Raw genomic sequence first — 15,195 nt, forward strand, 5'->3', positions numbered from 1 at the left:
CGGCCCAATCCTGTACAAAGATATAACAGTGTAAAAACTATGCAAAAATGCACTGCGTTGAATACATCCTCAAGGATGGAACATAGAGTTCACCAAAATGCATCATCCCTTTCCACCTTGATACTATTGAATGGGTAACATGGCATCTCCTCACTTTCAGTTTTTATTTGATAAGGTTCTAGGATGGAAAAGGTACACGGTTCCTCTTTGACTGGGTTCAACATGACTGGCTCCAGCAATTCACTGTCTGTGACTGGTGCCAGCAACTCGTTGTCATTAGACAGTGAATCAATCAGCTGCTCAATGTCCCCTTCCTCCTCAACGTCGTTCATCCTGTTGGGAGACGCAGGAGGTATAGACCACTGGTCCTCATGTGCCAGCAGGTGGGTTTCTAATCCCGATTTGCGGGGGAACTTTTCCCCACACTGTTTACAAATGTAATCAATGTCCCCTTCCTCCTCAACGTCGTTCATCCTGTTGGGAGACGCAGGAGGTATAGACCACTGGTCCTCATGTGCCAGCAGGTGGGTTTCTAATACCGATTTGCGGGGGAACCTTTCCCCACACTGTTTACAAACGTAGGGCCTCTCCAAAGGGTGATCCTTCTCGCTGTGCTTCTGTAAAAGATATACACTCTCAAAATGCTCCACGCAGTCGGCACACTGGAAAATAGTCTTTTTGTGTGACCTCCTATGACCAGACAGACTAGCCATGGTGGCGAACACACCATTACATTCTTGGCACTGAAATCGCTCTCCGTCCATCCTTAGTTGAAACCCCTTGCCACAGGTTTTGCAAATGTGCGAGGTCTTACGGCGCAATTCCATAATTGCTAAAGCTCCTGGAAGAGTTACCCATTCACATGAACTGCAGCACACATTCTTTATCAAAGAATTATCCTTAATGTGCTCAACCAGGTGAACGTTCAGCTGTGATACCCAACGAAATCTTCTAATACAATGACCACAACTGTACGGCTTGACCTGTGTGTGAGTTTTACTATGCTGATACATGCCCATCTTGTTCGCAAACTTCTTGCCGCACGTCTTGCAGCTCAATGCTGTAAAACACACCATTTTCTCCTGGTGCTTTCTAAGATAATGTTTCCCTGAAAAGCTTTTGCTGCAAAAACGGCAGCAATTTGCCTCATCGTCACGGTCTACTTTTATCTTCCTGGAGCGCTTTTTTTTGGCGCGGTGACTCTTTACCGGCCGCCGCACATGGACAAACGCTTTCTCCCCTTGGATATGCGATAGTAAAAGAGCATCTCCCTTGTTGTCGACAACGGCTTTCTGCAAAGAATCTCCCTCCACACTATTTGTGTATGTATGGAATATTTTAGAGTCTTCCTCAACCCTCTCTTCACAACCCAACTGTCTGAGTTCAGTGTAAACGTGAGATGTTTCAAATGTCTGTTGATCAACAATTGAGAGCTGCTCGTTTGTGGGCTCACTTTTTATCTGTGATTCAGAGACCGGACACAAGGCCAGTCCCTGACTCACCGTTCTCGCTCGCTGATCGCTGAAGACGCACTCGTGCGACAGCCTCAGGCGATGCTCCTCTAAGATAAGCTGCCTCACGTCACTTTCTGTTTTGATCATTATATAGTTTGTGGACTGCGACGGCAGGCTGGTAATGTTCTGCTTCAACTCGGCTACTTTTGTAGCTCGCTTAGCAACGTCCCTTTTCTCAATCTCTCCTCTCATCAGTATGCCCTCCTGGACGTCACATTCTGTTTTGATCGTTATATAGTTTGTGGACTGCGACGGCATGCTGGTAATGTTCTGCTTCAAGTCGGCTACTTTTGTAGCTCGCTTAGCAACGTCCCTTTTCTCAATCTCTCCTCTCATCAGTATGCCCTCCTGGACGTCACTTTCTGTTTTGATCGTTATATAGTTTGTGGACTGCGACGGCATGCTGGTAATGTTCTGCTTCAACTCGGCTACTTTTGTAGCTCGCTTAGCAACGTCCCTTTTCTCAATCTCTCCTCTCATCAGTATGCCCTCCTGGACGTCACTTTCTGTTTTGATCGTTATATAGTTTGTGGACTGCGACGGCATGCTGGTAATGTTCTGCTTCAACTCGGCTACTTTTGTAGCTCGCTTAGCAACGTCCCTTTTCTCAATCTCTCCTCTCATCAGTATGCCCTCCTGGAGAAGGTCAGTATAGTTTTTACACACCTTCACATCGGTTATTTCGATGTGCTTAGGGTCCGGGTGGTCTGACCGACCGCCTTGATTCCCATCAGATGCTCTGTTTAATCTCTCATTGTCAGATTGGTTGTGATACCTCTCATATGTCTTTGCAGTTTTGCGTCGCCAAGAAGCATTTGGGTGTAGTGACCAAACATCGATTATCACAGGGTCTTTTCTGTAGGGTATTCTCCAAGTGGCAGGCAGAGGACCTGATCCAGAACCTCCTTGAACAAAACAACGTCCTGTCGTGTCCGTGTCTGGGCAAGGGCAACGCTCTAATCTCACATAGCAAGGGGTACACACTGGTGGTGTGGCGTGGTGGGACTGTGCCTTAGGCTTTTCTGCTGAGCGTTGAGATTCCCTCCTCGGTGGAGCCATCTGAAGGACAGTTCTGTTATATCAGCTTGATGCCACTCGCCGTCCTAGCGTTAGGACCATGGAACCTGATGGGATAAGAAAAGCAGAGGATGCATTAAAGCAGGGATTCTCAAACTTTTTTATAGCACAACCTCATTTTATTTGGCGACGCCACACTTAATGTATTGCGTAATTTCAATTTGGAATTAAGGAATATCAAAATAAAAGCACACATTGTTGAACTTGATCATGCATATTTATCAGAACATTTAATTACAGCACTGTTTTCAATACACATTTATAAAACGAGGCATATTTAGCCAAAATATGTTGCCAGAAAATATGTTGCGACCCGTAGTTTGAGAACCGCTGTATTAAAGGAATAATAACCCAGGGGGGGGTCCTGCCTATTGTCAAAATTACAACAGGACTTGCATTGTTGGAAAGCGCTTTTCCTAGTCTATCATGGTAGTCAGACTCATTACCTTTGATAAACTTAAAAAGGGATATTTAATTTTAGTAGAACTTCAAAAAAATCAGCAGTCTTACCTCTATCTAAAGTCATCTACAATAAGGCAGAGACCACTGCTGTCCCTGTAATGCAGTCAACACCATCCCTCCCAGGTGTCAGGCTGCTCATTCACAAAAAATATATATACATATATTGGTCGACCACTACTACAAACTATTCAAAGGTCTTGCTCGAAAAAGAGATCATCGATCTCAAGTGACTACCTGGTCAAATAAACGTTAAAGGGGAACTATTTTACTATTTCTTTCACTATTTGGGCACTTTTACACAATTCCTGTGAGTCTATGGAACACCTCTGTAATATATATATTTTTTTTATTCATTGTTTTGTATTTCTAATCAAGTCCTCAAAAACAGCATTTTTCTACCTCAAGATCTCAAGCTGTTTTGAGCCTGGGCTGCAGGGCGGCTCCTAAACCACTGCGGAGCGTCGTCTTCGCCTGAACATTAACATGCAGCAGTGACTATATGACATCACATATAGGGCACATTTTCAAACGACTCAGTTCAGTGAGGGTGAATATTGTGAGAGGAGAATTGGAAGAATGCGCCAATATGAGAATTTTGAGACATAGATCATATTAATATAAGTTCACATAGCTAGGAAACAATGCTAAACACTCAAAAAGGCCATTTATAAGATAGTTCCCCTTTAAATAAAATATCCAAGGAAACAATGCATTCTCAGAATTTGTCCAAGTATTTGAATGTTCCTCTGCTCAGCCTTTGGACATCTGAGCAATAATGGTAAAATAATATCCCAGCCAAAGAGCACACCTGACACACACCTTCCACACATCAAATAAAAACATTTGACAGACAAGTCTAGTCTCATGACATGTTAGACCCTGACTGATAGGAGGACAAGGAGGACAAGTGCTAGCATAACTTTCTCCAGAGGGATGTTGCGTTTTTTCACGTCACCCTCTCCCCGTTTACTTCAGTGTGTTCAAACCTCTGTTACTCTATTTCATTAGCACTCAAAAGTTATTTTTCTTTATTGTTTAAGAAAAGGGAAAGGTGATTGGTTTTAGACACCTACAGTACTACTACTGTACTCTTAACTGTAAAGAGTAACTCTTGAACGTTTCTGTACTGGAGGAGGTGTACAGTATTTCAATAGGCAACCCTGAAAGGATTATTTTTCTAGAAGAGCAACACTAGCCAAAACATAGGCATTGTATGCATAAAAGGGGCAAAAGCTAAAGTTAAGTTACTTTAGTTCAATGTCACTGACTTTTTTGTTAGGCCTAGTTGTTGGCTAAAACGTTGCCACAGTAGGCATTAATTAAGTTAATAGTAAACATAAAATGTCTGACATCTCAAATCTGGCACTTTTTGGGAATAAAATATCCTGTTAACTTAAAGCTTGGTGTATTGTTTTTATTGACCCATAGTCCATTCATGCTGAGTGAATCAGTTCCCCCAGCCACATTTGTGTATTCAACATTTTTGGGGGAATTAATTAACTGATCGAAAATGAATAGAATCGCATCGAATCATGGTCAAATGAAGAGATTTCATGATGCATTGAATCATTGCCTGAAGAATCGTAATCGAATAGAATCGTTGTGGGGTCAACTATTTACACCCCTACAATCAATGCAAAGCAATTCCTACAAAGACTGATCAACAACATAGAGAAGCGCCTCTCATTTGAAGGTGACATGTTTCATGATTTCAGCATTCTGGAAACATTGCACTTGGCCATCAACACCTGGCATACAGCATAATGAGTTACAAGTGATCACAAGTGAGACAACTGTGCAGGCGGTTCCATCTTTGTGAAGACCAAGCAGTTAATGGTACGAGAGATTTCATTGACCATCCACTAGGGCTGTCTTAAATACTTCGAAGCTTCGTTCGATGGCACAAGCTTCGAACATGAAAAAAAAAATCGAAGTTTAAAAAAATATATAATAATAATAATCCCACCCCCCTTTTTTTTGTTTACTTCGATGTGTGTGTTTGTGTGTGTGTGTGTGTGTGTGTGTGTGCATGGGGCCATTGGGTGGGGCCGGGGGACAAATATACTGGAGGAAAGTAACCCAGCTCAGCACTGCCCAAATTATATCATCACTATTGCCTGTTTGAAGGATATCATCCTCAAACACATATACACCTACATGCCTTGTAGAATTCCACACATAAAAAAGAAAGATACTGGGATGAATAAACAAAATAGGAAATAAAATGTAGAAATGCATGCAATACATAAATAAATATGAATCTCCATATATGAAATAGAACATTTAGATAAGGTGCTACTGAGATGTTTGTGAGTTCTTTGTTTTTTTGTGGAAGTAGCCCTTCTTAAAAATGCATGAACATTCACTGATAATTGGTCTGTAGTGGAGTCTACAAGGTCTACATTGCCGGACCATGTAGAATCCGGACCTTGTAGACTGACATAATTCTGTGCATAGTTTAGTAACTTTAGTCTACACAGGCCATATTTCAAATAATCAAAATCTTACTTCATTCATCTTTTTTTATTGACCGTTACAATTGGCAGTATTAGAGGGTGGGAGAAGGGTGGGAGAAGCTGGCGTGGTGGGTCCGGGTCGTTGTAAACAGCGACTCCTACAGTTCGGTCGGGGCGCCTGCTAAGCGCGGATAGGATCTAAGTGGGATAGTGTGATCCTTCCACACGCTACGCCCTCTCAGTGAGAATCCGCGCTGCCAGGTGAAAAGAAGCGGTTGATTGGCTGGACGTGTGTCGGAGGAAGCACGTGGTAGCCTCCACTCTCCCAGACCGACTGTGGGGGGTAAGTGCGCAGTGACCAGGAAGGGGATTGGGAATTGGCATAACGACTAACATTGGGATGGGAGAAAATCGGAGGAAAAAGGACCCCTCCCCGACCGAACTGTAGGAGTCGCTGTTTACAACGACCCGGACCCACCACGCCAGCTTCTCCCACCCTCTAATACTGCCAATTGTATTAGTGTGAACGGCCAGCCAAGCTGGTGACAACCCCGGAGCTGTGAGCTGGATTCGAACAGGCGAATCCAGCCGCTCCGGGGTTGGTGACGAACGCAATCTCCGTTACGCCACCTGACCGCCTACTTCATTCATCTTAAACATTCTTGATTTGGGGGATTGGTAGTTCCCATGAAATCTGAAGTTGTTCAAACGACAACAGCAATCCACCTTGAATTAAATCACACAGCCGAGTGAAACCTTGTTGGCTGCGTCACAGTCACGAAAGGGGCTACTTAATTAATTAATCCAATCCACTTTATTTATAGAGCACATTTAAAAACAACAACGGTTACCAAAGTGCTGTACAAGTCCCACAACATAAGATAAAAAAAAAAAAAAAAAAAAAGTTTTAAAAATAAAGAAATATTTCTTTTCCGAAGCTTCGAATTCAAATCGAAGCTCGGCCTTCAGAACATGAATGGTTCTTCAGAACATAGGCTTCTCAGTGGTGTCAGTGGACTCATCCACAGCTATGGAAATGCACTGTGCATTTTTTTTTTATTCTATCACAAAGCTGTTTAATCTAAGATTTGTTTAACCGTGATGCAAACACCCTGACATCTTTTAAATCAGCCCTCAAAACTCACCTTTTCAATCTTGCTTTTGACCTCTAATTCTGTCGGTGTTATTTTATTTTATTTTTGTCATGTATTATTTTTGTTCTGTTTTTTGTTTTGCCATAGTTTGTCTCTCCTGCCCATGTAAAGCGTCTTTGAGCACCTGGAAAAGCGCTATATAAAATAGATGTATTATTATTATTATTATTAATCAAATCACCAGCCAGTATTTCAGTTATTCTGGTTGCCGACTGTGCGATCTGAGGGGGATTTGCTTTTGTTTGCCTTCAAACATGGTCTCCATCACTCAGTCATACATTATTTTCAAATTGCCACCCTTCACAAGAGCTACCGTTTCTTGGCATATAGTCACATTGGTTTGGTGCTGGGACTCAGGATGAACGCATATTTTTCAGTCCATTCACCTTTGAATTGCAGTCGACTTTTCTTTTACCGACCATCTTTAAAAATGCCATATTTTTCTGCTGGCTGCCTGTTGGCGAAACTAGGCTAGTAGCTACATTTATCTCACGGAGATAAAACTGGGAGCGAGTTTACTGTAGATGCGCTGTCAACTGACTCGGACTGAAAGAGAGAGACGACTTGCATTCCGTGAAGACCCGCCCTACTCCCCTACTCTGCATCTGATTCGCAGACTGTGGGTGAGGGGGGGAAACGCTGACGGGATGCTGAATGTGATTGGACCAGACCCGTACACAGACACAGACAAAGTCATTAAAATAATAGAAGCCTACTTTGCTGGAACGATTAATTTCAAACGTATACAGTGCGTGTGTGCTTTTGTGTGTGCGCTCGCGTTGAGGCTCGCTAAGCCTTTCTCCACACATTATTTTTACCTCCGCGTTGATGACGGACACTGTGGAATGTTGGTTCTGCTTAAATGGGTGTAAATGCGGGCTGGTTCGCCAGAGAGCACCAAGGTTCAGAGGCTCCACAACAGAGCTGGAACCAGAGCCCTGGCGGTGTGAAAGGGCTCACAGTGACCCTGAAAGAGCATCCACAGTGACCCTGAGAGAGCATCCACAGTGACCCTGAGAGAGCACCCACAGTGGACCTGAGAGAGCACCCACAGTGGACCTGAGAGAGCACCCACAGTGGACCTGAGAGAGCACCCACAGTGGACCTGAGAGAGCACCCACAGTGGACCTGAGAGAGCACCCACACAGTGGACCTGAAAGAGCACCCACACAGTGGACCTGAAAGAGCACCCACACAGTGGACCTGAGAGAGCACCCACACAGTGGACCTGAGAGAGCACCCACACAGTGGACCTGAGAGAGCACCCACACAGTGGACCTGAAAGAGCACCCACACAGTGGACCTGAAAGAGCACCCACACAGTGGACCTGAAAGAGCACCCACACAGTGGACCTGAGAGAGCACCCACACAGTGGACCTGAGAGAGCACCCACACAGTGGACCTGAGAGATCATCCACACATTACAGTGGACCTGAAAGCCTGAAACCACTTGTGCAGACCATCCCTTGCAGCAAGGCTGAGAGTGAAAGGGCCAGGGGTATCAGTCTTATGAACAATGTATGCACGGACAAGATATCTACAATGTTGTTATCCAATGCAACTCATTTGACAATGATCAGCATCAATGGACCCCCCCTGCAGGTCAGTAGGGCCATGATCTTTCGATTTCGAGTCAAGAAATTAGCGTTTGATTTTGATCTTCAAAATCACAAGCAGGTTCGCGATTCTCCCAGTATTTGCTTTCTTCACCACCTCCGCCTACTTATGTGTGACAGAAGAAAATAATTTTTTTCTTCAAAAAACAGTGTAGCTGCTAGTTAACGTTAGCTTACCCGTAGCCTGCATTTTCCCAGACCACAGCCGGAGTGGCAACATGTTGTCTTCCCTGTGTGGTATATAAAAGAACGAGACTGATACTGTGTGTCCGGGTCAAACAGAACTTGCTTTATCAACCCAAAAAAAAATCATCATTCGGTTAGCGAGGCACTAGGGCTGTCGCGGTATGACATTTTCTCATGCGGTTGTGTGTGTGGCTAATCACCATGGGATGCGGTGGTACCGCACTTCTATTATTTTTTTATTATAATTTTTTTAATATACCGGTACCTGTATATATATTTTTTATTATTAAGACATGCGAGTTTACCCGCAATCGTGATTAGACAAATTCTAAGGTTGTAGGAGTTCCGAAACTATTTTAAACATGTTTGATAATCTATCCATTTGTCCCTCAACATTCTGAACTGTGATAAAAGTAGATTAGGGTGTTGCCTGCTGTGTTTTGTGTATTCCACTAAAGGACTATTATCGCATCTTTCTCTGGAATTACTAGAAATCACCAAAACTATACTCGTATTCAAAACGGTATAAAACGGAAATGTACAGATGAAAAAACAATCCGTTATGTTGACTGCAAGCAACTCACTGATAATCGACGAGTGTATTAGACCCATAGCCATAATTTAAGATATATTTTAAGCACTCGCAAATCTCCCAGTCTCTCGCGCACTTAAGCATGGCGGTCAATGAGTTAAGAGTGATGTGTTGTTGTGGGATATATACTGTAGGTCTACGCAAGCAGCAAGCAGTCACACATCCCTTCTCCAACTTAAAACTAACGTTATTTGAGCGAACAGTTAACGTTATTATAACACTATTTTAACGTTAGTGAATTTGAATGCACATACATACATACATACTAGCTAGTTAAATATCACAACTTGTGTCATCAATCATTGGGGGAAACTAGCCAATAGCTAACGTTATAGATAGCTAGCCTAATAACTAACGTTATAGATAGCGAACGCTAACGTTTGCAAACAAAGCTAACGTTATCCAGTTGACATTACAGATCATAATAGCTATGATAACGTTAACGAAGTGAGCGTAGAGGTTAGTCAGAGTGTAGCGGGGTCGGTAGAGAGAGGCAGCAGTGCACTTAATTTGCGTGTAACGTTAGTCAATAACATTGAGCAAGTTACATGACCGGCACTTCGGCCCGGGAGGGAGAACGCTCACCTGTACTCTATTACGGTTCAGATTAATACAAGAAAAGGTATACATTGGGGGCTCGAGTCCGGGATATGAAAATAAATCCTGATTTCAACTGTGAGTTGTAAACTGTATGGAAACGTGAAGTTAGCTTATGCTACTGGAAAACGGACGTCTTGGATGCCAGCGACGCGTTTTGTCGTTAGTTCATGCCGACCTATGAATGCCACCAACGCGGTCCAGTTTCCTCATTTTACTTTTCCGTCAAGCCAACTGACGAGACCCAAGTTGATCGCCGACCCCAGAACAGCGTGGATTATGTATTTATTTTCCAGCACCCAACGCTGAATCAATAAACTCAGTGCCGCTGATCAGGAAATGAGAGAATAGATATTTCAGCCCGCTTCTATAGCGTGCATAAGTACACATATACTATCGATAATCTAGCGTTTATTTGAAAACTATTCATAAATAGGCCGAAAAATGACAACGTTTGTGTATGCCAGAATCTTCCAGTAAAGGCCGTTTATCACGGAATCTATATATTTTCCTGAAAAAACGAGGGCTTTTCAAAATGCTATAACACGGAAATGAAGCGATTAAAAAACAATCCGTTTCGACAATGTTGACTGCAAACCAGGGTTTCCGTTAGAAAAAATTGTTGCCGGCCTCAGTGTCCGGTAGATTTCAATCTACCGGTCAAATGAGAGAAATTCCGGTCAGAGTTTATTGAGCTTAAAAACAATTGATAGGCAAAAGAATGACAACAAAACAAAAGAATGACATCATCAAGGCATGTAGATTTATAATATTTTTACTTAAAACTAGGCTACTTTTGCGTATAAAGTCATTATATTCCAAATAAAATAAGTCCCGAGACTCGTGCTGCTGCCGACTTTAAATCAAATAGGCGTCTGTGGGCAGTCGCCCGACATTAATAAACAACAGTCTGTTATAATCACATTTTTATGAGCTAACGAATTCCGTTATATTGGACATTTGTATTAATTATATCAAGCGAAGAACTGAGAAATTTGGCAGAGAGACGGCAACATTATCGTGGGTTTGCGTGACGACTCTCTCTCTCTCCACCTCCCAATGACTTATTTGCGAGAGTATGTCGATGCAGAGCAGCAGATTCAGCTGTTATTGGCTCTTTTCTGGGGACCGCACAGCAGCGCCCCCCACCCAACATTGAATTGAAAATGGCTGAATTGGAGTACTGCTGGAGTACTGCATTGTGCTGCTGCTGCTCCGGCTCTGCAGCTTCACAAAAGTTCGCACACCCAGCACTAAGCTCTCGCTGACAACGTCGTTGTCATTATTAGAAGCAACGATGAAACAAATGTAATGATTGTTTCGTTCATCGCATAGGCTATTTAATTTTAGCCTATTTTAATACAATTCAAATAATCAAATTGTGCTTAGACTCAGGGAATTATTTTCACCGGACATTAAGACCGGAGAGATTAAATATGTCGGACTTTCAACAGATTTTGCCGGTCAAATACCGGTAATTACCGGCTAACGGAAACGCTGCTGCAAACAAGTCATTGATAAGCGACGGGCAGATTAGACACATATAATTTAAGACAGAGATTACAGAGATTATGCGTTCACAACGCTATCATTGAAGTGGGTGCTGGCAGGTAAGTAAGACACCCCCTGGTGGCTCTGAAAGTGTTAAATGAACCGAGTTAAAAATGATCACGCGCCTTTTTTTTACCACGGTTGCCGCGGTTGTCTGTCCGCGGGTGCCTTGACACACCGCGGGATTGCGGTGATGCGGTTACCGCGACAGCCCTACGGCTACGAGGCACTTCACCCTCTACTGTCTTATCAAAATTATCAAAACAAACAATCCCACATGCTGTGTAGCTAAACAAGAACTGACAGGGTTTATGGGAAAGTTGGTCTGGCTGTGATTAACAAATGTGATTAGGCTACCATTTGTTTCAGCCATGGTCCCATTATTGTGTTTACTGTAATTATATCAAGGTATCACAACCAATCTGACAATGATATATTTAGTTGAAGATTCTCATTGTAGTAGCTGTTGTTACCCTAAAATGTAAATGACAAATCAACACAATTGCATGGCTGTCAGTGCTGCTGATTTTCTTTTTCATGAAAATGAAATTGTGACCATACAATCAAAAGTAAAATCAAATCATTGATTTGGAGAATCGTGACACCCCTATTGAGACACCATCGCACTACCACGCAAGCAAGGAGGCAAAGCACATCTCAGATGGCTGAGTACAAACATATTTGGAAAGCTTTGTAGACTACCAGGTTAGTTACCCCACCCACGCCTCCCCTTCTTACCTCACGCCCTAGTACAGACACTATAGGGAGGTGTAGTGGTTACGTCATTGCTGTTTCCGGCCGGTCCACCATCTTGAAATTGCAATGTATTTCTAATGGACATTGGACACATTTCTAAATCGTCTCGTTTAAAACAAATAAAGCATGAACATTTGCATGGTGTACCTTTCTGTGTGTATTCATCCACAAGCTATAGCTCAACATGAAAATATGCGCAATTAATCGTAAAAGGAAATCATCAAATTTTTTTTCAACCAAAAATGCTTAAACAATAATGTTAGTGATAGAAGGGAACTCATTTTGTGCAAAAATGGAAAGCTTGCCAATGGTCATGAGTAGGGATGCCCCCCGGACCCCGGTTTTAAACGGGAACCGGTACTATATTAGAAAATACCGGAGTATTTATAAGCTCTGACGTCCTCGGTACTGCTATCGATACTCTAGAGAAATTATTATTATTATTATTATTATTTAAAAGTTGCGAACGATCCTCTCTCTGTCTCTGCACGAGAAGCGAGCCGCAGCCAGCAAGTCAATTATTACACACACTCCTCGCGAGTCGCTCGCTAGTGCTACACATAGACATACGGGTACTACATACGGGTACTCCTTAATGAAAGTTCTGTCCCCGACGCCCCGTGCTATAGCGCGCTGCACACAGACAGCAGCTCTGCATGCACTGAGTCGTGATCATGGCGGATAGAGCGAAGCGTTCTAAAGTATGGATATACTTTACAAGGGTCAATGCCGACAATGCACGTTGCCACAAGTGCAACAAAACATTTGCCAGTAAGGGTGGCAATACGAGCAAATCAATTTATCAAAACATCTGTTGGCAAAACATGATATTAGTGTGCAGAAATGCGCGTATTCGACTGCCTTGCGCGCAGTGTTCCATCTGCATCCACTGCAGCCGTAAGCCAAGATACGGAGTTGCCTAGGCTAATAACGAATTATTACAAATAGGCTAATAAACAAAACAATTGTTTAGCTACAAATACTACAATCTAAACTTTTTATAGATCGTCAAGCTGAGGCGTCAGCCACTATGTCCCAGCCCAGTGAGCCCAGGGCCACCACACATCCTCCCTCTACCTCCCTCCACCACCCAAAGTCCTTTCTCCCTAGCAGCTAGAGGAAGGATGACAGAGGATAGGGTGAACGAGTGTCACAGTTCTGTTAGCCTTTTGCATTTGTTGTTTATTATAAAAAGTCTATAATTCAGAGTCAGACACATTTAAAACATTGTTGCTGCTGTTGCTGAAGAAATTATATTAATTTATTATATTTATTTATAAAGATATATAAAAGAACATTGCTGCTGCTGTTGCTGAAGAAATTATATTTATTTATAATACTTATTTATAAAGTTGTATTTATAAATAATAAAGCAATGTTGATTCTGTTCTTAATTAATTGTCTTTTTTTCTTGCAAAAAAATAACCAAAAAGAACCGATAAGAGTATCGATAAAGTACCGAACCGTTAAGCAGTATCGATAAGAGTAGTAGTATCGATAAAATCCTAACGATACCCATCCCTAGTCATGAGGCAGAATTGTTACAATAGCCGATAATCCATTTTCCCAATGATAAATCCCTATACGGGTGGACCTCGCGGGTGACGTCAGACTACACCTCCCTATGCTGCTGCTCTGTAGCGATACGACTCCTCTCCTCCTCTTCTTACCTCACCCCAAGGACAGTATGCTGCTGCTCTGTAGACATCCCACTCCTCTCCTCCTCTTCTTATCTCACCCCAAGGACACCATGCTGCTGCTCTGTAGCCATCCCACGCCTACCCTTCTCTTACCCCACCACCTACAGACAGTATGCTGCTGCTCTGGAGCCATCCCCTTCTTACCTCACCACAAGGACATTGCCAGCTAAAAAAAAACCCTGTCATAGCAGTGAATGACTACAGCCATGCAAAACTACCAATGATGGCCAACATTCATAAAACTCCTGAACTCCCCTCTCGGATTTAAATCCGCCCTAAAAACATGGCTCAGCAGCAACTCAAATTGGTCTTAATATGGTTTTTTATCTCTTTTATCATAACTTGGTTTTTATCTCTTTTTATGATGAGTTGCTTTTAACACTTTCAGCGCCAGGGGTCGCTATGGGCGTATGGCCGTTGTGTGCCAGCGCTCTGTTCAATGGGGATAAATTCCGGTGTTTGCAGTGCTAAAACTATATAAAATATTATAGCTAGGGATCTAATAACGTAGTCGATTGTCAGTGAGTTTCTTCCGGTCAACATGCAAAAAACAGATAATTTTTTCATCCATACATTTCCGTTTTATACCGTGGTAAATATGAGTATGGTTTTAGAGTTATTCTGTGTAATCCCGGGAAACGACGCGAAACAGCGTCTTACTGCATTTCATTATAAATCTGGCCATTTCTCGCCTGGATCAATAATCAATCTGAAATCAACGCTAAATTATCGGTATTATGTTTCATCATGAATGCACAAAAGGGTGGGGGGGAGGTCGTTTTTCTATGCTTCGATCGCCACCAACGGCATACATACATTACACAGTACATTACAGACACACGCTGTGATCTTGGGGAAAAAATTATCGGATCAACGCAAGATTGATAACATAGTCCTTACATTGTCTATGATGTACTGCAAAAAGAATAATCCAATTATCTGATCGCCATTCCAAATACTGATCGCGATCGTGTGTCCAACGTTATCCAGCATTGCACATGAACGGGGGGGCAGGGACCCTCGTCGATGCCATCCCTATAAGCGATATTCTTGCCGGAGTTCTTAGACCCCGCCCCCACGCTGCAGCTCGGCCCAGAAAACAAACCACATCGTTTCAAATGGAGTGCAATAGCGGCCGCAAGGCGTTAGGCAGAGGTATTGGCCGTTTGCGATCTCAGAGCCATTCCCAATGATATCAGGCTGGATGGATGAATTATGAATGGATATAGCAAATAAACAAAATAACGATTAAAACCCGACTTTTCTCGGGTTTGGCGCTCAAGCGATGGCAAGTTAACCCGACTTATCCCGCGTCTGGCGCTGAATGTGTTAAGGGTTTGCGGATTTCCCCCCCCCTTTTAACATTAGTTGACTGTATGAGCTTTCAGGTTAGGTGTTATTGTACTTATTTTTAGGGTGTCCTGTCTCATGTACATGTCCATTTCGTGTTTTTGTATGTTCCATGAATGGACCACAATGGAAACAAGCCATGGCTTTATTGTGTTTTATTTGACCAGCGTGATGACACTGTTA

Source organism: Notolepis coatsorum (assembly GCF_963971535.1).
Source record: "Notolepis coatsorum genome assembly, chromosome: 7".
Taxonomy (NCBI): Eukaryota; Metazoa; Chordata; class Actinopteri; order Aulopiformes; family Paralepididae; genus Notolepis; species Notolepis coatsorum.